This window comes from Triticum aestivum, chromosome 3D (genome assembly GCF_018294505.1).
Source record: "Triticum aestivum cultivar Chinese Spring chromosome 3D, IWGSC CS RefSeq v2.1, whole genome shotgun sequence".
Taxonomy (NCBI): Eukaryota; Viridiplantae; Streptophyta; class Magnoliopsida; order Poales; family Poaceae; genus Triticum; species Triticum aestivum.
The window spans coordinates 149,349,532-149,375,421 of record NC_057802.1 but is presented as its reverse complement, the minus strand read 5'-3'; positions in this window follow the sequence as shown (position 1 = coordinate 149,375,421).

Sequence of the window (25,890 nt, the reverse complement as noted above, 5' to 3'; positions counted from 1 at the left end):
CCACAATTAAGAGGGTTACATTAAAAATTATGCCAAGTAGCATTCCGCATCAAAAATTCTGTTTTTATCATTTACCTACTCGAGGACGAGCAGGAATTAAGCTTGGGGATGCTTGATACGTCTCCAACGTATCTATAATTTTTTATTGCTTCATGCTATATTATATTCTGTTTTGGATGTTTAATGGGCTTTATTATACACTTTTATATTATTTTTGGGACTAACCTATTAACCGGAGGCCCAGCCCAAATTGCTGTTTTTTTTCCTATTTCAGTGATTTGCAGAAAAAGAATATCAAACGGAGTCCAAACGGAATGAAACCTTCGGGAACGTGATTTTCGGAACGAACGTGATCCAGAGGACTTGGACCCTACGTCAAGAAAGCAACCAGGAGAGGACGAGGCAGGGGGCGCGCCTACCCCCCCCCCCCCCCCCCCGGGCGCGCCCTCCACCCTCGTGGGGCCCATGTTGCTCCACCGACGTACTTCTTCCTCATATATATACCTACGTACCCCCAAACCAACAGAGGCATCCACGAAAACCTAATTCCACCACCGCAACCTTCTGTACCCGTGAGATCCCATCTTGGGGCCTTTTCCGGCGTCCTGCCGGAGGGGGCATTGATCACGGAGGGCTTCTACATCAACACCATAGCCTCTCCGATGATGTGTGAGTAGTTTACCTCAGACCTTTGGGTCCATAGTTATTAGCTAGATGGCTTCTTCTCTCTCTTTGGATCTCAATACAAAGTTCTCCACGATTCTTGTGGAGATATATTCGATGTAATGTTCTTTTGCGGTGTGTTTGTTGAGACTGATGAATTGTGGGTTTATGATCAAGTTTATCTATGAACAATATTTGAATCTCCTCTGAATTCTTTTATGTATGATTGGTTATCTTTGCAAGTCTCTTCGAATTATCAGTTTGGTTTGGCCTACTAGATTGATCTTTCTTGCAATGGGAGAAGTGCTTAGCTTTGGGTTCAATCTTGCGGTGTCCTTTCCCAGTGACAGCAGGGGCAGCAAGGCACGTATTGTATTGTTGCCATCGAGGATAAAAAGATGGGGTTTATATCATATTGCATGAGTTTATCCCTCTACATCATGTCATCTTGCTTAAAGCGTTACTCCGTTCTTATGGACTTAATACTCTAGATGCATGTTGTATAGCGGTCGATGTGTGGAGTAATAGTAGTAGATGCAGGCAGGAGTCGGTCTACTTGTCTCGGACGTGATGCCTATATACATGATCATACCTAGATATTCTCATAACTATGCTCAATTCTATCAATTGCTCAACAGTAATTTGTTCACCCACCATAATACTTATGCTCTTGAGAGAAGCCACTAGTGAAGCCTATGGCCCCCAGGTCTATTTTCCATCATATTAATCTTCCAACACTTAGCTATTTTCATTGCCTTTTATTTTACTTTGCATCTTTATCATAAAAATACCAAAAATATTATCTTATCATTTCTATCAGATCTCACTCTCGTAAGTGACCGTTGAGGGATTGACAACCCCTTTATCGCGTTGGTTGCGAGGTTCTTATTTGTTTGTGTAGGTGCGAGGGACTCGTGCGTGGTCTCCTACTGGATTGATACCTTGGTTCTCAAAAACTGAGGGAAATACTTACGCTACTTTACTGCATCACCCTTTCCTCTTCAAGGGAAAACTAACGCAGTGCTCAAGAGGTAGCAAGAAGGATTTCTGGCGCCGTTGCCGGGGAGTCTACGCAAAAGTCAACATACCAAGTACCCGTCACAAATTCATCTCCGTCGCATTACATTATTTGCCATTTGCCTCTCGTTTTCCTCTCCCCCACTTCACCCTTGCCGTTTTATTCGCCCTCTCTTTTCTGCTCGCCTTTCCTTCGCCATGTCGGAACCAAAAAGAGTTGGGGGTTCTCTCCCGAGCTTTAGTACTTTGGACAATCCTTCTATTCTATCTAAACTCATAAATAATGCTATGGAAAAACCTGCCAGGGTTGTCAATGAGAGTCCTAATAATTTTGATGAAGATGATTCCGGAATTTTTCGTTATTTACTCGATGAATCTTTGAAAGATGCTTGGGATAGACTGTTAAGGATCCGGGCTAACTATATACCCCAATACCAAATTGAAGTTTACTTGAAGAGCTTTTATGTTGCCCTACCTTCTTCGTTTAAGCATGTCTTAGATTCTATATTTGAAGAAGGATTTCTTGAAGGGGATGCCATAGATACTTATGAAAAGTTGAAAACCATATTTGGGCACCCCATGAATGAGAAAGTTGAATCTACATCTCTTTTGCTCTCCTACCAATGAAGGCTAGCTTAGATGCAAATTTCTGTAACGTGCTTAATCTTTCTTCTACTATTAATAGCCACGCGCTTTATCAAAATAACACATAGATCAAGAAAAAAAGTATGCATGCAACTCTCTTCCAATCATATACCTTGTTCGTGCAAATATTAAATGCTTAGAGCCAACCTAATAGCCATTAAGAGACAACTTACATGGCACTTTTGCCGATGTGAAGGAGAGAGATGTGAAAAAGTAAGGGGAGTGAGCTCTCATGCAAGAGCCTAGCTATATACGCATTCCTAGGTAAATACAATAAATATGAAGAAAGAGATAGTAGAGAGGAGATGGGAAAAAGTACTAATACAATAGCCAACCTTTTATATTATTTTTTTGCGGGTAATAGCCAACCTTATGGCCCACACTATTGTGTGAGTGCATATAGATGATGGCTATAGATGACATGGCAGTTCCTTCTAGCCAACGGCTGGCCATATTATTAACCATGCTCTAATGTGTTTTTCAAAATCGCCTTTGACTATTGACAAGATTAATAGTACATGAGATGTATAATGTGAAAATTATATCATTGGAAGCTCCTTTCACATATGAATTTGACCGTATGCTTTGTGTAAGTTGCATGTCATATATTATTACTCTAACATTTGCTCAAAGTTAGCCTCGAAAAACGCATTAGGCCCTGTAGAGGAAGGAGGGAGTAGTAGTGGAAGTGGATCCTCTGACGTAGGATCCCTGCCTTACCCTCCCTTTCGGTCACTTACTGGCGGACCCATGCTTGCTAGGCCCCGCATGTCAGTTACTCAATGGGTTCGGCCACGTCAGGGGATCCTCATCCGTAGTATACTCCCTCTGTTTTTATTTACTCCACATAACACGGAGGGAGTGGTAGTATAAATGACGCGGGTGGGGGAGGGGGAAGGACGTCGGTTTGCTCTCAACTGCGGTCCCACAAGCGAGCGAAAATGCAAGACGAACCGCGTTCCATTTGGTGAACGACATGGAGGGTCCAGCGTGCCGAGGTGCAACCGGAACGCGACAAGAGCGATGTACAGTCAAAACCGATTGACCTTCGCTGCTCGGCCGTAACCACTATTCACACCAGAACCTTCGCTGCTCGGCCTACGCCAGCTACTGCCCCAAAACCACACCTCCTCTCCAGCCCATTCCCCCACCTTTCGATCCCCTAGCCTGCATCAAGCGTCCCCTAGTTTGCCGGAAAGCCATGGTGCACCGCAAGATCATGTACTACAAGATGCTGACACCGGAGCGCCGCGCAGAAATCGCGGTGGTGGTTGGCGCCACAGACCTCCGTTCCCAAGCTCGCTTTGCGGCGGGCCAATCCCCGAGTTCTCTGGAGCCAAGCTACGAGGAGGAGGAAGCCGATCTGATGTTCATGGCGGAGGCCGCGACGCAGAAGGCCCCCGATGGTTATGAGACGATGGACGTCGACTTCGTGCCGGCGTCCGGGTCCCCCATGGTGCAGGCGGACCAGCGGTTCAACCTGGCGATACTAAAGGAGGACCGGGAGGCAGAGGCTCAACTCGACGTGGAGCACGCGCATGCCGCTGCCATCGAGGCTCTCCTGCAGGCGGAACCGGATGTCGTGGATGTGAACCGGGCGGCGGAGGCTCAACTCGACGCGGAGCGCGCGGATGCCACTGCCATCGAGGCCCTCCTGCAGACAGAACCGGACGTCCTGGACTTGAACCGGGCGGCGGAGGCTCAACTCGACGCGGAGCGCGCGGATGCCGCTGCCATCGAGGCCCTCCTGCAGGCGGAACCGAACGTCCTCGACTTGAACCGGGCGGTGCTCTCGTCCGTGCAGAGCGCCCACACGCTCCGCGTGAATGAGTAGCTGGAGGCCGAGGACAACCACGGTGCGCAGACACACATCGGCAGCTACGGCTGGTTTGCGCCGGCAGTCAAAGACGACGAGGCCATCTCGTTCCGTGAGCAGTGATAGTTTTTCTTTATGTTGTTGTTTTTAGGGATCTTTTGCTGTGTAAAAACATATATTGTTATGCAAGTCGCCTGACTTCCATCATTTGGGTCAGTCTACCATTTCAGGCGGTTGGATGAATATCCTACGTCTCCTAACCCTTCTTCCTCACCTCTTCTTCTTCCCCAACAGACCACCGCACGGACCGTACGGATCCACCCCAACATGCGGTTGGATAAACATAATGTATGAACGAAAATTATCTGTCAGCGGTAGCACATATCAGTGAGGGTGCGTTCCCTTGGTTGGGTTTGCGGCATACAGGAGCGACTGTGTGAGGGTGTGGTGCGACCGTGGCGTGCAGGAGCGACCATGTGAGGGTGCGATTCGATACAAATCATCGTTTGATGTGTCATTTAATGCGTATTTTTTTCTCCAAAGCCCAAAGTGCTAACCATCTCACTCCTCATCGCTTGATTAATGTAGCGCCATGCAAACAAACCTTCTCACTTCCACGTGCATGCAAGGGTATATCAATGTCCTTGGTTGCTAGTACGAGGCAAACCCCATCAATTTTGCCTCGATTAGCGTTAGTGGCCTTTTGCAAATTGTAATTTTTGATATACTAGACTGGTGTACAATAAAAAGGAGGTAGTAACTATTTGACTTCCTTCCCCATTGCGGTGACGTCGACGATATCTTGAACGTTGTGGTTTGGCGAAGTGCGTTCGGCAGAGAACACCATTGAGGGAGACCACGGTAAGTCATTCGCAAGTGCCGCCTGCAAGCCGAGACAACCGCCTTATTTGCATCCAGGAAGTCCGTTGAACCAAAGGACGCGTAAATGTACTAGTACTACTAGTACACAATAGCGTCGTCCATCCAGCTTAGTGCGGTGAGGTGGTTTCTTGAAGAAGACGATGAAGAAGCGGAGTCAGCAAAGACTGAAATGATGGTTCTTCGTCCGTGCTTTGTGATTTGACGCCTCACTGCTTTGTGATTTGTGATAGAAGGGACAGGGGAGTAGAATCTATGCTCTATACTGTACATGCGTCCAAACAAGGGAGAAAGAGGAGAGACATTGCATTTTTCTATTCCTTCAATCAATCAATCAGAGAGCTTCGGTTCCATCTTTTTGGCTTTGGCAGCACCGTCCACAAATGGTTCCCATCGATGACAAAAGCTATTTTCACATTTGGCTACACATTGTGGATGCCCTTAACCGTAACACTTGGTTTTGCTCCTGTGTGCTATCTATACAAATATCAATTATATTGATCTAAAAAATTATAGAATCAAGATTAGTAAAAAGGAGGTGATTTTGCCGCGCGGATGGCGGAGGAGGTTTCTTATTTTTAGAGGATGTTGGCTTGGCGGTTTGCTAACATGCGGTCCCACGTGTCAGTGCTTTACCAAGCCGATCCGCGTCCCACATGAGGCAGAACAACGGCAGAAGCAACACGTGGTTAACTTGAAGAAGACGAGGGAGAAGCGGTTCAGCAACGAGTGAAATGATGGTTGCTTCGTCCCTCCAACTTCTTTTTTTACTAGCATTATTATTACTTCGTCCCTCCAACTTAACTACGGGAAAGGTGCAACTTTCTGATTTGACGCCTCATTGCTCATTACTACACCGGCGCCATGACTGGGGTGCTTCACCCCTGCTGCTCTGCACTGTATTTCGGTATGGCACGTGGACCCGGTAGCTTGATGTCCCACATGTCGGCGAAAGGGACTAGAACATTTATGAAAGCGAGCGTGATGTCTACTATGCAACCTTCTCCTTGTAAACGTTGTTGGGCCTCCAAGTGCAGAGGTTTGTAGGACAGTAGCAAATTTCCCTCAAGTGGATGACCTAAGGTTTATCAATCCGTGGGAGGCGTAGGATGAAGATGGTCTCTCTAAAATAACCCTGCAACCAAATAACAAAGAGTCTCTTGTGTCCCCAACACACCCAATACAATGGTAAATTGTATAGGTGCACTAGTTCGGCGAAGAGATGGTGATACAAGTGCAATATGGATGGTAGATATGGGTATTTGTAATCTGAAAATATAAAAAGAGCAAGGTAACTAATGATAAAAGTGAGCACAAACGGTACTGCAATGCGTTGAAACAAGGCCTGGGGCTCATACTTTCACTAGTGCAAGTTCTCTCAACAATAATAACATAATTGGTTCATATAACTATCCCTCAACATGCAACAAAGAGTCACTCCAAAGTCACTAATAGCGGAGAACAAACGAAGAGATTATTGTAGGGTACAAAACCACCTCAAAGTTATTCTTTCGGATCGATCTATTCAAGAGTTCTTACTAGAATAACACCTTAAGACACATATCAACCAAAACCCTAATGTCACCTAGATACTCCAAGGTCACCTCAAGTATCCGTCGGTATGATTATACGATATGCATCACACAATCTCAGATTCATCTATTCAACCAACACAAAGAACTTCAAAGAGTGTCCCAAAGTTTCTATCGGAGAGTAAAGACGAAAACGTGTGCCAACCCCTATGCATAAGTTCACAAACGGAACCTGCAAGTTGATCACCAAAACATACATCAAGTAGATCACGTGATATCCCATTGTCACCACAGATAAGCACATGCAAGACAAACATAAAATGTTCTCAAATCCTTAAAGACTCAATCCGATAAGATAACTTCAAAGGGAAAACTCAATCCATTACAAGAGAGAAGAGGGGGAGAAACATCATAAGATCCAACTATAGGAGCAAAGCGCGCAATACATCAAGATGGTACCACCTCAAGAACACGAGAGAGAGAGAGAGAGAGAGAGAGAGAGATCAAACACATAGCTACTGGTACATACCCTCAGCCCCGAGGGTGAACTACTCCCTCCTCGACATGGAGAGCGCCGGGATGATGAAGATGGCCACCGGTGAGGGATCCCCCCCTCCGGCAGGGTGCCGGAACAAGGTCCCTATTGGTTTTAGGTGGCTACAGAGGCTTGCGGCGGCGGAACTCCCAATCTATTCTGTTCCCCGAAGTTTTTAGGGTATATGGATATATATAGGCGAAAGAAGTCGGTCAGGGGAGCCACGAGGGGTCCACGAGGGTGGGGGCGCGCCTCCCTACCTCGTGGCCACCTCGAAGCTTCCTTGACTTCAACTCCAAGTCTCCTAGATCATGTTCGTTCCAAAAATCACGCTCCTGAAGGTTTCATTCCGTTTGGACTCCGTTTGATATTCCTTTTCTGCGAAACACTGAAACAAGGGGAAAACAGAAACTGGCACTGGGCTCTGGGTTAATAGGTTAGTCCCAAAAATAATATAGAAGTGTTTAATAAAGCCCATAAACATCCAAAACAGATAATATAATAGCATGAATACTTCATAAATTATAGATACGTTGGAGACGTATCAGCATCCCCAAGCTTAATTCCTGCTCGTCCTCGAGTAGGTAAATGATAAAAGAAATAATTTATGAAGTGTGAATGCTAGCAGGTGCACAAGTTTGATCAATGATAAATTCAATCACCTTTTCTAGCATCATTATATGTCATAACAGTAGCTCAACTCATAAAACTTTTCATGATCAAGTAACAAGCTATTCACATGCTAAAGTATAGATCATAAACTTTCTTGAAAACTAACAAACCATGTTATTAGTCATCAAACAATTACAATTCATCTTATTTTCAGGAAGAGTCTATGTCAGAGCTTTGATTTAGCAAACTCCACATACTCAACTATCATTTAGTCTTTCACAATTGCTAACACTCACGCGATATTTATGGGTTCAAAGTTTTAATCAGACACAGAGAAAGATAGGGGCTTATAGATTCGCCTCCCAACATTTTACCTCAAGGGTAATGTCAACAATAATAGCACATGATGCCTTACATCCAATTGGATATATATATCAGAATCTTTCCAATACAATGTGCTTGCAAAAGGATAAAATGTAAAAAGGAAAGGTGAAGATCACCAAGACTCTTGCATAAGGTAAAAGACAAGAATAAAAGATAGGCCCTTCGCAGAGGGAAGCAGAGGTTTCCATGCGCTTTCATAGTTAGATGCACAAAATCTTAATGTGAGGGAACGTCACATTATATTGCCACTTGTGATAGGGACCTTTATTATGCAGTCTGTCGCTTTTATTGCTTCCATATCAAAAGATCGTATAAAGCTTATTTTCTCCACACTAAAAGATCATACATATTTAGAGAGCAATTTTTATTGCATGCACCGATGACAACTTACTTGAAGGATCTTACTCAATCCATAGGTAGGTATGGCGGACTCTCATGGCAATACTAGTTTAAGGGATGTTTGGAAGCACAAGTAGTATCTCTACTTGGTGCAAAGAATTTGGCTAGCATGAGGGGGAAAGGCAAGCTCAACATGTTGGATGATCCATGACAATATACTTTATTTCGGATATAAGAAAACATAACCCATTACGTTGTCTTCCTTGTCCAACATCAACCTTTTAGTATGTCATATTTTAATGAGTGCTCACAATTACAAAAGATGTCCAAGATAGTATATTTATATGTGAAATCTCCCTTTCCTCAATATTCTTTCATGAATTGTTCAAGTGACCAATACAATGTTTGCTAACCCTCAATAAATTTACCACCTCTACTTCTTATATGTGAAGTCATTACTCCCCAAGGGATAAGCATATGAAACATATATATAATTTCAGATTTATGATATTCAAATCATTCAACCATTTACTCATAGGATATAAGTGAAGCACACGAGTAAATGACAAACTACTCCAAAAAGATATAAGTGAAGATCAATGAGTAGTTACATAATTATGTGGCTATGTGAAGACTCTCTCTCATTTAAGAATTTCAGATCTTGGGATATTAATCAAACAGCAAGCAAAACAAAAAAAACGACACTTTAAGGATAGCACTCATCATGTGAAGAAGCAAAAACTTAGGCTCAACCGATACTAACCGATAATTGTTGAAGAAGAAAGGTGGGATGCCTATCGGGGCATCCACAAGCTTAGATGCTTGAGACTTCTTGAAATATTATCTTGGGGTGCCTTGGGCCTCCCCAAGCTTGAGCTTTTGTGTCTCCTTAATTCCTCTCATATCACGGTTTCCTAAATCTCGAAAGCTTCATCCACACCAAACTCAACAAGAACTCGTGAGATAAGTTAGTATAAACCAATGCAAAAACCTTATCATTTTCTAATGTAACAAATAACTAAAATTATTATTCAACATTGCGTACTAAATGCCTCTGCATATTTAATACTCCTATCCTCAAATAGAATCATTAAACAAGCAAACATATGCAAACAATGCAAACATAATAGCAATCTGCCAAAACAGTACAGCCTGTAAAGAATGCAAGATTCATCATACTTACCTAACTCCAAACATTATGAAATTATACCACACTGTAGAAAATTTATCAGAGCTCAATATGCAAAAAGTTTCAACATTTTATCATATTCTGACTTTTCTAGGGAATTTTTGCAACAGCGGTAAACTTTCTGTTTTGAAACAGCAACATGTATACTTGCAAAATAAGCATGGTAAAGGCTATCCTTGACATTTTTATTGAAAATAGAGATGCAAAACATTATTCTAAATAACAGCAAGCAAATACTAACAAAATAAAATGAAGCTCCAAGCAAAACACATATCATGTGGTGAATAAAAATATAGCTCCAAGTAAAGTTACCGATGAACGAAGACGAAAGAGGGGATGCCATCCGGGGCATCCCCAAGCTAAGGCTCTTGGTTGTCCTTGAATATTACCTTGGGGTGCCTTGGGCATCCCCAAGCTTAGGCTCTTGCCACTCCTTATTCCATAGTCCATCAAATCTTTACCCAAAACTTGAAAACTTCACAACACAAAACTCAACAGAAAACTCGTAAGCTCCGTTAGTATAAGAAAATAAATCACCACTTAGGTACTGTTGTGAACTCATTCTAAATTCATATTGGTGTAATATATACTTTATTCCAACTTCTTTATGGTTCATATCCTCCGATACTACTCATAGATTCATCAAAATAAGCAAACAACACATAGAAAACAGAATCTGTCAAAAACAGAACAGTCTGTAGTAATCTGTATCAAACGTAAACTTCTGGAACTCAGAAAAATCTGACAAAATAGGAAGACCTAGATAATTTGATTATTGATCTACTGCAATTGGAATCAGCATTTTATCACTTTCTGGTGATTTTTAACAATTGTTTTCGTGAACGGAAAGTTTCTGTCTTTTTCAGCAAGATCAAATAATTATCATCCAAGAAGATCCTATAGGTATTACTTGGCACAAACACTAATTAAAACATAAAACCACATCTAACCAGAGGATAGATGATTTATTTATTACTAAACAGGAACAAAAAGCAAGGAACAAAAATAAAATTGGGTTGCCTCCCAACAAGCGCTTACGTTTAACGCCCCTAGCTAGGCATGATGATTTCAACGATGCTCGCATAAAAGATAAGAATTGAAACATAAAGAGATAATCATGAAGAATATGACTAGCACATTTAAGTCTAACCCACTTCCTATGCATAGGGATTTTGTGAGCAAACAACTTATGGGAACAATAATCAACTAGCATAGGAAGACAAAACAAGCATAACTTTAAAACTTTAAGCACATAGAGAGGAAACTTGATATTATTGCAATATGTAGAAGCATATGATCCTCTCTCATAATAATTTTCAGTAGCATCATGAATGAATTCAACCATATAACCAGCACATAAAGCATTTTTCATGATCTACTTGCATAGAAATTTTACTACTCTCCACATAAGCAAATTTATTCTCATCAATAGTAGTGGGAGCAAACTCAACAAAATAACTATCATGTGAAGCATAATCCAATTGAAAATTAAAATCATGATGACAAGTTTCATGGTTGTCTTTATTCTTTATAGCATACGTGTCATCACAATAATCATCATAAATAGGAGGCATGCTTTTATCATAATAAATTTGCTCATCAAAACTTGGGGGACTAAACATATCATCTTCATCAAACATAGCATCCCCAAGCTTGTGGCTTTGCATATCATTAGCATCATGGGTATTCAAAGAATTCATACTAACAACATTGCAATCATGCTCATCATTCAAATATTTAGTGCCAAACATTTTAATGCATTCTTCCTCTAGCAATTGAGCACAATTATCGGAATCCTTATTTTCATGAAAGACATTAAAAAGATGAAGCATATGAGGCAACCTTAATTCCATTTTTTTCTAGTTTTCTTTTATAAACTAAACTAGTGATAAAACAAGAAACTAAAAGATTCGATTACAAGATCTAAAGATATACCTTCAAGCACTCACCTCCCCGGCAACGGCGCCAGAGCGCTCCACTCTTACGACGAAGGAGTACACGACACGGCGGCCCAATGAACTGTCAGTTGTACTGTATATTAGTACTATAGTTTTGTTGTTTCGCATGATCCATCGATACAAACCCGATTAAACAGGAAAGGGCGGGATTTTTCCCGAGTGGTAGATGATACTGGCCATACATTTCAAAGGCAATTTTAATGTATGCAAATTGAATAATTAAGTAACAATATGATATCTAGTAAAACTAAAAACACATATGATTTATTGTGTTAGAGTGTAGTAGTAGTGCTGTATTGCATAGTTGTTAGATATAACATGCGAGAACGTGTAGAGATGTAGTTTTGGAGGGCCTACAAAGAGAAAGCATAATACGGTCACCGAACTTTAGAATACGCTCATTACGGTCACTATATACGTTTTGCGGTGATTATACGGTCACTTGCTCATCGTTCAGCATCGGATTGCACTCTGTTGACCGGCCAAATAGTCTGTGTGGCACCATGTTGACTAGTTAAATTGACCACGTTCCTTGTGGGTCCCACCTGTCAGTTCGCATAGGAAAAAGGTCAGATAAACACAAATTTACGCAGGCGCGACAAGACTCCAACCCGTGCGCAGGAATCACCTGGTTGTGTATGTGTCTGCCAGGGCCTGATGTGTGCGCATGCACGTGTAGGTTGAGCACTTGAGCGTGAGAGTGTGTGTTGGTCGTGTGGTGTGTGCATGCATGCGTGCATGTGTGCGTGTGAGTGTTGCGTGCGTGTGTGGCTGCGTGTGTATGTGTGAGTGTTGCGTGCGTGCATGGCTGCATGTGTTCGTGTGAGTGTTGCATGCATGCAGTTCGTGTGCATGCGTGCGTGTGTGTATAATCACCACACCAGCTCCTGTGTGTTAAAACAGACGACTCAGCATAGCAATACAAGGCCACCTTGTCCACTATGCCCACGGTCATGACTTCGAACCACCGTCCAATATTTTTTTGTCGTTTGTTTTCATTCTTACTAGCAAGATGCCCGTGCGTTGCACGTAACATCAAGATGCATTTGTATGACTAGTTTATCTTGTGATAGAAAAGGATGAACAAGGGAAGGCCTTATTTGCAAATGTGGAGAGGTGTGTGGGTACCTTTTTGCAAAATTTCCATAGTTTCCTTCCTGTCCGTCAGATATAAAACGGACGGCCTATATTGCAGGATGGCAGGCACACCATCATCACCAACTCTGTTTTTATAAGAGTGTAGAAGAGTAGATACAAGCCGACAGGTGGGCCCAATGGTAGTGAGATAATGTGATGCAACACTAGAGGTGCCATGTGGAGCGTTTAACTAGTCAACTAGTCGTGTCTTGAGCAAATACAGAGCTGTACGGTGAGCCCGTGACTGTATAATAACCACAAAACATAAATGGTGACCGTAATGAGTGGATTTTGAAGTCCAATGTACGTATTGTGCTTTCGCTCCAAATACAATGATCGTCACTGTATATATCGCGAGAGAAAGATGAAACATGTGTGAATGTGCTAGGGGCTTAATTTTAGAGGACCTAGAGATAGTTTGTGAGCGTACGTGAAAGGGGCATAGAAGGGGAGAGAGATGCTCTTTGTTTCTCTTTATTATGATTAACTTTATATATAGTATAAAAATATAAAAATTCACAGTGCGGAATAAATATCATTGTGGGCACCATGCAACAAATTAACGTTCATACTCCTCCATATAAGTTTGTAATGTTGTAATGTAGAAATTCTAAAATAATTTTTTGGCCACACTTTATTCAAAAGGAATGTTGTATGCGAAATAAACGTGAAGAGAGGGCTTTTTAGATCAATGGGATACGTGATGTAACATGTGTGAATGTGTAGTTGATGTATTTGGCAGGGCCTAGAGAGGTATGTGTGTTATTACGTATTCGAGAGAGGCATGGATAGAGGGGCCGGCGGGGGGAGGGGGCGTGGGAGAGATAGCACGAGAAATGAGAGAGGTCTAGAGAGAGAGAGACTAATATGATGTCACGGCGATAGATTCCCTTGAGTGTGTATATGCAAGGGGGGAGGGGATAGAGGCACGAGGAGATTTTTTTTGTGTGGTGTCTGTGTTGGTATGTGTGGGTGTGAGAAGATAACGAGACATGGGGGCAGAGGGTGTGTCACCGCGTGAGGTCCGGTGGGTCGAGGTGAGGCCCTTGGTTCGGTTCCTGCGCCACATTGGTCGGCTCGTGACGCATTTAGGGAGACCCATGGATGACTTGTCGTACAAGACAACGATAGCAGAATTGTGAAGGACTCTGTGCCCACTGACAAAGCCGGCTAGGATTTGTCACCCTGGATTCTCGGACTAAGGTAACCCCTTATCTCTGATATTACTATTCATCCAACCTAACTTTAAGGGCATCCTACAGAATGCTCTGCTAGAATCATACTCGTCGATTAGGAAGAGAGGTGCGAGACTATGCGTGAGAGATAGACCTAAAGATAATGCGCGTACAGGAGACACGTAGGCGGGTCTATGTATATAGAAAGGGTCGATGGGGATTGTGAGTGTGTATGCTTGTGAGAGGAAGAGTGCTTGTGATAAAGGTTAGTGAAAATAGTCGTAAATGGTTACGAGAGGGAGGGAGGGTTATATCGAGAGCATGTATGCGAGAAAGACACCTCGGGAGAGAGTGTGTGAGCATGTCTGAGAGACCACAGATGGAGAGTGAAACTACACGTAAAAGACTGATGTACACATTGATTAAAGATATAAATTGTATCCAAATATTAGGATGGGATCATGATATTTGCAATTCACGTAAGGAACGGTCATTGATCCATCAGACATCTAGATTCTATCGAATTTGAGCATCTCTATGTTATTATTCGACATAATTGATCCACATAGTTAGTATTTTGAACTCCAGACAATGCATCGCTTTAGCAATCGAATATAAACGTGAGTATAGTTCATGTTGTGTGTGTAAAGCACATTATACATACGGAAGTTACACAATGAACATTATAAATAGCTAGCTATGAACTAGTATACATTTGAATTCAACTTAAGGTGGTTTAAAAATCGAATTCAACATGAAGTCCATTCAATTATTTGAATTCGATGTCATGGCATTTGTAAATCATACCTAAATTATGGGGGCACCAATCTTGCTCTGATTTTGTACATAATAGCATATATAGTCGTGTACAAAATAGATTCAAATTTAGCTCCTCTATTCCAAAATAATCGTAGTTATAGGATTATCAAGTGTAAAAATTTCAAAAAGATGCGGATAATTTAATGAGGTTTCCAAACATACAAGGTCAAATTTAACGTTGTCTATTTAGGTCAATCCTCAAAGTTCAAGAGTACTCTAAACGTGAATGCTTCTGTTTCAAAATTTCGAACGAAGCGCCAAAAGAGCCTCTACTCGCCCGAAACCGCGTGAGACCAATGTTTGGTAGTAGAAGGAAATTACTTTTCTAACTCCGACCCGTGAAACCTAACGGCCCGACGTCCAAAGGTCTAAACCGGGGTAGGTTTGTAGCTTCATCTAGACGCCACGCAACCGCCTCTGAAAAACATTCATACACAATGGCCGCCTAAGCACACATGCGCGCGGCCGAAATCGCTCCCGCCCACTATTTGGGACACCTCGGATTACCATCCTACCCTCGACCCGCAGTAGGTCCAAAATTTAAGAGGGGGCAAAGTTTGTACTTTCCCCAAATTTCAAACAAGTGCATCCCATCTGTTCAAAAAAGCCAAAAACAAGCACGTCCCAGACCAAAACATGGTTCTCCCTTAGCTCCCCCCCCCCCCGCGTCCGATTCCCCATTCGTACTCCGTGGGCGCCAAAACTACCTCTTCACCAGCCGCGAAACCCTGACGTCCTCCGTCCGCCACCACATCCCACCCATCAACCGCCGCCCTCCACCATCACGCCGGAGCCAATACCCCGACGTTGTCGTCCACCGCAACCTCAACCGCAACGCCCTCCAAGGCTAGTAGTTGAAGCCGAGGCCGAGCCGTCCGTACCCGAGCTAGTTCAACCACGCCGTCCTGCGCCTCACTGCTACCGCTCCAACTTCGCCACCGTCCACCGCACCGGAGTTGTTCCTGCTACGCCATCCTTCGCCGCCTCAGATCTGCTTCCCCTCCGCCGACATACGGCCACGGTAACACAGTCAACAATTTGGCCATGGGTTCATCCAAGCCTGCACCCTCCTCCAAAACATCGGTGTCCCCGGCAAAAAGAAGAAGATCGATGCGACATGTGGAGGCGACCACACTGGCAACCGGAAATGGTACTCCTCTTCCCTTATTCATGCAAATCTTACGTGTCTGCTTGCACGGTATTCATCCCACAGAAGACACTAGTTGACTGCTTCTTCTTGATAATAGATGTTCCTAGTTACTCGCGATGCACAAGGTTTCTCCTCATATACTATTTCACCTTAGCTAGAGGTTCGTCGCCCCCCTGGATTTCAATTCCTGGTCGGTTGATTCCCGATTAACGGAAGCATTCCCCGGCGTAACAGGCGCTAGTCCGCCTATTACGCCGGGGAAGCAGCGCCTCGGTGTTTATCTTAGGGGCGTGTGGGGCCTAGAGCTGCTGGCGCCCGATCTGGAGGTCGACCAGGATTAAAGGGATGGCCTGGGGGCGCTGCCAAGCACGGTGGTGGTGTGAGGTCGAGGGGAGGGCGGGGCGGCGGAGGCAGGGGTCTGGGCTGGTGGTCGCTGGCGGTTCGAGAAAGATCGTCAACAGTGACTGGCGGGAGGTAGACGAAGGCCATCTGCCCGTTCCTTATATATCAGACGGTTCATAAAAAAATCGACTGACCTATTTATTTTCAGTCGACTGTTATCTTGATAGGACCACATGTGGTGGTGTGCTGGAGGAGTACCTGCATTTCTTGTGCTCATATATTACAAAATCATACGGAGTAGAATCTAATTTTGTTTGCCATGCAATGTTGTAGAGCTATCATATGTCTCCTGTCATTTATTTTTCAGCCACCTGCTATCTGCTACTTTTACAGTGCACTAGTTCTGCACACACTTCACCCATACTCTCACTATTGTGTTTTTATGCAAGGGTATTTCAGACTCGGCTGCCTTCACATAAGCAGAAAATAAAAGAGAGAAGTTGCTCCAGCGTGGTACGCGGCTAGGCCAGACATGTTTCAGCCATTTAAAGGCTGCAGTGTCAGCAGATGGAGATGGTAAACGTAGCTCTGGAGTTGATGACCTTGCTCCCAATGAACCACCATCTCATGTGCCTGCTTTAACTTCGCAGTGTCATATGTGGTTGCATGTTGCATATGGTGTCTAGCTTGTATTCAAAAGGCCGAAGTCGGTCTTTACTAAGGTAAGGAAAGATATTTTTTACATGAACCACCATCCCGGGAGCACCAGAAGTCAAATGGCTAGTCAGGGCACTGGCCGAGCCAGTGACAAGCCCAGCACAGACAGGCATCACCTGGAAGCCACGATGGTGGCGAAGCAGCCCGCCTCCCACCAGGCTCTCAGGTCCTAGATGATCATGCTCACCACTCCAGCCGGATGTCTAGCTTGTATTGCTTCCAATTTGGTTAAATTGCATCTGCTTAGATTACACACTGTACCTTTGAATATGACATGCCTTCCTGTTTTTGGTAGATACTAGTACATCTGTCTATTAACCATGTTCTTACATCAAACTAATGTTCTTGTGTATCCCTCATCAATCACTTATGATGAGGCAGTCAGACAAGTGGACTATTGTGAGAAAATATCCTCATTTAAAGATTGCAGCGTCAGCCTCCCCACATGATTCTCAAGAAATAGCAAGGCTAGATGAAGATAGTGAACGTAGCTCTATAGTTGATTACCGCATTTCCCCTACACTAGCATCGCAGATGCTTGCTCTAACTTGGCAGCGTGATATGTGGTTGCATGTTGCATATGGTGTCTAGATTGTAATTCTTCCAATCTGGTTATATTGCATGTGATATTCTGCTTTGTTTATACATTATACCTGTTAATGTGACATGCCTTCCTATTTTTAGTACATAGTACATATGTCTATTAAGCATGTCCTTACATAAAACTATTGTTTTTTTGTATCCCGCATAAATCAATATGACGAGACACCTTTAGTATATGCAGTGTGATATTAGTTGCATCTTTCATATGATTTATAGCATGTGTTGCTTCTAATTTGTTGAAATGTCATTTATGATGGGACGCTTTTAACTTGGCAGAGTCATATTGGTTGCATCTTTCATGTGGTGTCTAGCTTGCATTGCTTCTTATTTGTGGAAATGGTTTCTGCTTAGTTTACACAAACAGTTGTGAATATGTTCTGATTGTATTATTCCATCCTGGAATCATGTGTTTGCCTTACATCAAAGTAGTGATTGTCAGTATCATGCACGAATGAGTTCTGAAGAGTGAATTTTATTGCTTTTTCTTGTCGGTTTTACTTGACAATTCAAAATCAATAAAGCGAAAGGAAGTTAGCAAGGCAGCGGATGATGGTGCTCCTTCCAAACGGAGGGCCTCTACAGATTCTACTCCTCCATCCCCCCAAGATGATTTCCAAGACAACACATGCATAGACACCCAACGTAGCTATGTTGATGATGAGCACGTCTCCCCTAGTGCACCATCACAGGTGCTCCCTCTAACTTGGCACTGTTATATGTGGTTGCATGTTATGTATGATGTCTAGCTTGAATTGCTTCTAATTTTGTTGAATTTCATCTGCTTACTTTACACATTATACTTGTGAATAAGACACGTGTTCCTGTTTCTAGAACATACAATATCTGTCTATCACACCATGTTCTTACATCAAAGTACTACTATTGTGTAACCTGCAACAATCACTTATCATAAGACACGTTTGACTTGGCAGTGTGATATAGGTTACATCTCGCATTCTTTTCTAGCTTGTACTACTTCTAATTTGTTGAAATGGCACTTATGACAAGACAGTTTTAACTTGGTAGAGTGATATTCGTTGCATCTTTCATATGGTATCTAGCTTTCATTGCTTCTAATTTGTAGAAATGCCTTCTCCTTAGTTTACACATCATAAGCTGTGAATATGCAGCGACACTAATGACGAGAGACCTTTAACTTGGTAGTGTGATGTTGTTTCCATCTTGCATATGATTTATTTCTTGTACTGCTTCACATTTGTTTAAACGGTATTTATGATGAGACACTGTTAACTTGGCGGAGCGATATTTGTAGCATCTTTCATATGGTGTCTACCTTCCATTGCATTGCTTCTAATTTAGTGAAATGTCTTATGCTTAGTTTACACATCATAGTTCTGGTTATCTCATGCTGTCCTGTTTTTCGTACATATTACATCCTCCTATCATGTGGTTGTCTAACATCAAAGTTCAGTTCGTCTGTATCACGCATCAATTTGTTCTGAAGAACTAAATTGTTATTCCTTTTTCTTGTCTGCTTGACTTAACATGGTACAGAGAAAGAGGAAGCAACATAGAACGGCAGGGAAAGGGAAGCGGAAGAATCCTGCAGATTCTGCTGGTACTGATGGTGCAATAGAAGGTCAAAGTCCAGCGGAAAATTGTACCGACAGGGTATCCCGTGCTACACGAGCTGCAGAACAAGCCAAACAGAAACAAATAGCTGCCACCAAACAAGCAGAGACATCCCTAGTTGTTGCAACACCTTCCACAGTACCACCAGCTGCACGATTTACTCATTGATCAACTCAGCTAGCAGCACGTTCCCAAGCTCCCTTGCCACCTGACACTACTTCCAAAGCACTCTTGACACAAGATGAGTTGGCAAGATCAGATGAACTTTGTGAGCTTCAACAGCAAGAAGGTAATTGCTGGAGTCAAGTTACAGTTGCATGCTTCTTTATATGTAGTCTCACAGTTTGATGTACACTAACACTTCCTATGTTTGCTGTTGGACTAGCACCTAGGCGCAAGAGGAAACAAACATTAGGGATAATGCTCCATAGGTTAACTAAATCTAGAGGAGGAAGAATGGAGATTCATTTTGAGGCAGGTTTAAAAAGGCCACGTGATGCTACAGAGTCAGCCAAGTTAGTATCAGAGGCGGCGGTTGCTGTTAGGTGTCATGTACGTATCCTCCCAACATGGATTCAGTACAGGAATGACAAAGACGAAACCCAGTTCAACACCTTCCTCGACCATTTATCTGTAAGTATGGTTATGTATGGAAACTAGTAATATCGTCTTGCTTTGTCCAATACTTTCTAGGTTGCTCATAATGAGACTCCCATAATTTTCAACAGATGAGGTTCAAGTTGGATAGCCAAGATGATGCAACCAGACAAGCTTGCACCCATGTTTTCAAGTCTGCTCTGCGACAGTATCGGTATAACTTGAGGAAAACTCACTTTGAAGGCAAGGCTAACAGTGAACTTGCCCAAACATCTCCAGTGGAAAATATATCGGATGAAGACTGGAGAGGGCCTCGTTAAACACTGGTCTGATCCGAAGTATCAGGTACATTATATATATGTGATCAGATCACATGTTGAAGTCCTATTTACGCATGTGCCACACAAATCTATCTTCTTGTAGGTGAACTGTTCAAAGAACAAGGCCAACCGTACGAAAGTGAAATTCCAACAGACGACAGGATCTCGTAGCTATATTGCACACTGCGAGGCTCTTGTAATTAGCTGCTGTTTCACTCTTTTCGCTGTACCATATTATCAGATCTATATTGACTTGTTCCAAATGCAGAGGAAAGCCCGCAAGGACCAAAAAGTACCTGAACCAAATGATGTGGAAATCTTCAAGGACTGTCACACCAGCAAGAAGAAGGGCATGACTACACCAGTCAAAGCCGCTGTTGTAAGTCCTTAATCCTCATGCCTTTTAACTACTACTTACTCTGACTTGTGCCTTGAACTGCATGGTTTGCAGCCAATGTCTATTACTCTTTTCAATTTTATACACAATTGTCTTAGCGTATCATTGCACCTTACAAGGTTTAAAAGAGAGGAGTGATGTTCCTTTGATCTTGACCTGTAATCTAGTTCCGTGCTGGACTTGCCCACACAACGTTACAATTGCCTGTTTGTCTGTTCTCAGTTGTTTTGTGATATGAATGATGTCATACTATGCTTACCGTATTATAAACTTCGTCTCTTTATCCTTAGCCCTCAATACAATGTGAAGAAATAGACAATACATTAGCGATGGTACATGGTCATATGTTTGGAACCTGGTTTTATTATGTACTTTGCAATAAAATACAACTAATATTTTACATGGGTTCACCAGAATAAGTTCTGTATATAGACCAAAGCTATTTTGTTTGGTTTTGCTGCCTCCTTAATATCTTCTGTTCTGGTACTACTAATGTAAAACTCAACTTTTCAGCAAGCTATGGAAAAAATGGTGGAACCGCCACCTTCTGAAGGTGGCGAGGCAACTATAACCGCAATGTCAGCTCTTGCTGCAGTGGGTCAGTACCTGTCCACTAACAGTGCCAAAAGCACGTTCCTGCGTAATACTGGGTTGGTTGTTAAGGCAATCTCGTCCAAACTGCCTCATGATCAAGATATGCAAGCTCAAAGCAATGTTGTATCTGCGCTCCAGACACAAGTCCATTCCCTAACAGAGACCCTTTGTGAAACAAGGAGAACATTGTTCGATGTCGTCAAGATATGCATGGTTTTGAAACCAGACTATCAGACATTTGCTATGTTGTTCAGGAGCCTAGGAGAAATGAAGGCGAGGGTTATGGTGCTCCATCGGACAATACAGCATGAAAACGTAACAGTCAGGTCAAATGAACTGAGCTTCTGAACTTCTGGTGGTGCATTTATCTGCTAGACTGTTAAGTTTTATGCCAACCTTCCTTTTGTTATATAGTTGTAATTTGTTTTGTTGCGATACAAAATTTGTTCTTAACGTGCAGCCACCGGCTGAAGGAACAGCAAGCCATTTTTGTATAGTGTAGGGCGTTCCCTATATTTGCACTGGTGGCGATCTTTGATGCCCAGTGGATGTAATCTGTGCAATCGCCTTAATAGCCTAGCGTTAGTTTCGGGTTTATTTATTTCCTAGTCTTCTTTTTCCCTAGTTTGCTAGTGGCCGCAACAACCATGGGCCATATACGGACCGTGGTAACCATGACCCTGCTACGGGCCGTAGGATCCATGGGCCTCCAACACGGCCGTAGAATCGGTGGGCCTCGGGCCGTCGGATAAATGGGTCTATTTGGGCCGTAAACGGGCGTAATTGGTATCAGCCCAACATGGTAACATGTCGTTAACAGGCCGGAGGACAACAAAGGCTTAATTCTGTCACAGGCATAACGGGTCATTAATGGGCCAGAATATAGGATGGGCTGGAAACGGCGCAACGGGTTAACAAGCCAGGAACGGGCCGACTCTTGCCACGGGCCAAATTTGGCCCATTAGGGGAATAGGCTAGTAACGGGCCGAAAGTAATCGAGGGCCGGAAAGGAGCCCAAGAATGTATGGGCCGTCAGTAGGCCGAAAGCTAACACGGGCTGGAAACAGCCCATGTGAATCATGGGTCGTTAACGGGTACAAAGAAATTTACTGTTCATTCTGGGCTAGAGTCACCATGGGCCTTTAAAGGACCTAAAGATACGACGGCCTCATATGGGCCAAAAGACGTCATGGGCCATACATGGCCCGAAAGTGAAACGGGCTGGTGTTATATTCGACGGACCACATGACGTTGTTGGGCCGATTTCGGGTAGGCCCTAACGGGCCGTGAGTTACCGGGTCATAAAATGGGCTATTTGCGAAGAGACCGTTAACATGCTTTTCATGGGCCAGCCTGCTAACTTTTGACCAAGTCAAACGGGTCGGCCTTTGTACGCTAAATGGGCCGGTGGTGGGCCGTCGCACGTGTCGACATATCATAGGCGCCTATCTGACCCACTGACGAGCTGACACGTGTTTCCTCCGGCCAATCAGAATTTTACACGTGGAAATTTACCATTGGTCCGGGCTGTTAACGGGTTATCGGATCCAAAACCGGACCCGACAGCTTAACGGCGACCCGTTACGGTGGATGCCACGTGTCTGTCACCCTTGACAAAAGCACTTCTGCGACGCGCGATTTATCGTCATGGAAGTGGACACTTTCGTGATGATAATTTTGGCAATGTCATGGAACACTTCTATGACAGCACAGGTATGACTATCTTGATTCTGTCATAAAATTGTCATGGATGTACATGCATGACAGAAAACGTGACCTACTGTGACAAACACGTATCATCACAGAAGTGTATTTTTTTGTAGTGCTTACTTATCGAAAGGACTACGATAGATCACCTATACTTGCGGGTCATCAAGACTCTTTTCTGGCGCCGTTGCCGGGGAGTGAAGCGCCTTTGGTAAGTTGAATATGGTAAGGAAACATTTATATAGTGTGCTGAAATTTACTGTCACTTGTTACTATGGAAAATAATCCTTTGAGGGACTTGTTCAGGGTATCTTCACCTCAACCGGAAGAGCAAAGAGTTGCTCCTCAACCTACTGCACCTACTGAAAATATTTATTATGAAATTCCTTCGACTATGATAGAGAAACTGCTAGCTAATCCTTATGCAGGAGATGGAACATTACATCCCGATATGCACCTAATCTATGTGGATGAAGTTTGTGGATTATTTAAGCTTGTAGGTATGCCCGAGGATGTTGTCAAGAAGAAGGTCTTCCCTTTATCTTTGTAGGGAAAGGCATTGACATGGTATCGGCTATTGGATGATATTGGATCATGGAACTACAACCGATTGAAATTGGAATTTCATCAGAAGTTTTATCCTATGCATCTGGTTCATCGTGATCGGAATTATATATATAATTTTTGGCCTCGTGACGGAGAAAGTATCGCTCAAGCTTGTGGGAGGCTTAATTAAATGTTATATTCATGCCCCAATCATGAGCTCTCAAGAGAAATTATTATTCAAAAAATTTATGCTCGGCTTTGTCATAATGATCGATCCATGCTCGATACTTCTTGTACCGATTCCTATATGAAGAAGGATATTGAATTCAAATGGGCTTTATTGGAAAGAATTAAACACAACTCTGAAGATTGGGAACTCGGCGAAGGTAAAGAGTCAGGTATAAACCTTAATTTTGATTGTGTTAAATCTTTTATGGATACCGATGCTTTTCGTGATTTTAGCACTAAATATGGACTTGACTCTGAGACGTTAGCTTCTTTCTATGAATCTTTTGCTACTCATGTTGATCTACCTAAGGAGAAGTAGTTTAAATATCATCCTCCCATTGAAGTTAAAGTAGTTGAACCTATTAAAGTTGAATAAGAAACGATTACTTATAATGTTGATCCTATTGTTCCTACTGCTTATATTGAGAAACCACATTTCCCTGTTAGAATAAAGGATCATGCTAAAGCTTCAACTGTGGTTTGTAAGAGTTATACTAGAACACCTACACCCCCTGAGCAAATTAAAGTTGAACCTAGTGTTGCTATGGTTAAAGATCTCTTGGTCGATAATATTGATGGGCTTGTTATCTATTTCTGTGATGAAGCTGCTAGAATTGCTAAACCCGATATGAAAGATAAACATAGACCTGTTGTTGGCATGCCTGTTGTTTGTATTAAATATGAGATCATTGTTATCATGGCTTATGTGATGTGGGTGCTAGTGTGAGTGCAATTCCTATACCTTGTATGAAGAAATTATGAATGATATTGCACCTATTGAGATAGAAGATATTGATGTTACTATTAAGCTTGCCAATAGAGATACTATATCACCAATTGGGATTGCTAGAAATGTTGAAGTCTTCTGTGGAAAAATTAAATACCCTACTGATTTTCTTGTTCTTGGTTCCCCACAAGATAATTTTTGTTCCATTATATTTGGTAGACCTTTCTTGAATACTGTTAATGCTAAGATAGACTGCGAGAAAGAGATTGTTACTGTTGGTTTAGGAGATATGTCTCATGATTTTAATTTCTCTAAATTTCGTAGATAACCCCATGATAAGGAATTGCCTAGTAAGGATGAAATTATTGGTCTTGCTTCTATTGTTGTGCCTCCTGCTGATCCTTTAGAACAATATTTGCTAGACCATGAGAATGATATGTTTATGAATGAAAGAAGGGAAATAGATGAAGTATTCTTTAATCAAGGGCCTATTTTGAAACACATTTTGCCCGATGAAATCCTCGGGGATCCTCCTCCACCCAAGGGTGATCTCGTGTTTGAGCTTAAACAATTACCTGATACTCTAAAATATGCTTATCTTGATGAAAAGAAGATATATCCTGTTATTATTAGTGCTAACCTTTCAGAGCATGAAGAAAAGAAATTATTGAAAACTCTGAAGAAGCACCATGCCGCTATTGGATATACTCTTGATGATCTTAAGGGCATTAGTCCCACTCTATGTCAGCACAAAAAAATTGGAGAAAGATGCTAAAACTGTTGTTGATCATCAGCGACGGTTGAATCCTAAGATGAAAGAAGTGGTAAGAAATGAAATACTAAAGCTTATGGAGGCAGGTATAATCTATCATATTGCTGATAGTCAATGGGTAAGCCATGTTCATTGTGTCCCTAAGAAGGGAGGTATTACTGTGGTTCCTAATGATAAGAATGAATTGATTCCACAAAGAATTGTTACAGGTTATAGAATGGTAATTGATTTTCGCAAATTGAATAAAGCCACTAGAAAAGATCATTACCATCTACCTTTTATTGATCAAATGCTAGAAAGAGTATCCAAACATACTCATTTTTGCTTTCTAGATGGTTATTCTGGTTTCTCTCAAATACCTGTGTCAAAGGATGATCAAGAGAAAACCACTTTTACTAGGTACCTTTGCTTATAGACGTATGCCTTTTGGTTTATGTAATGCACCTGCTACCTTTCAAAGATGTATGAATGCTATATTCTCTGATTTTTGTGAAAAGAATGTTGAGGTTTTCATGGATGATTTCTCTGTTTACGGAACTTCTTTTGATGATTGCTTAAGCAACCTTGATCGAGTTTGCAGCGATGTGAAGAAACCAATCTTGTCTTGAATAGGGAAAAGTGTCACTTCATGGTTAATGAAGGTATTGTCCTGGGGTATAAAATTTCTGAAAGAGGTATTGAAGTTTATAAAGCTAAGGTAGATGCTATTGAAAAGATGCCATGTCCTAAAGATATCTGATGTCACTTGAAGCTACATTGGTATTTCCCCAAAGAGGAAGGGATGATGCAGCACATCGGCGGTAGGTATTTCCCTCAGATATGAAACCAAGGTTATCAAACCAGTAGGAGAACCAAGCAACACAACGTAAACAACCCCTGCACACAAATAACAACCAT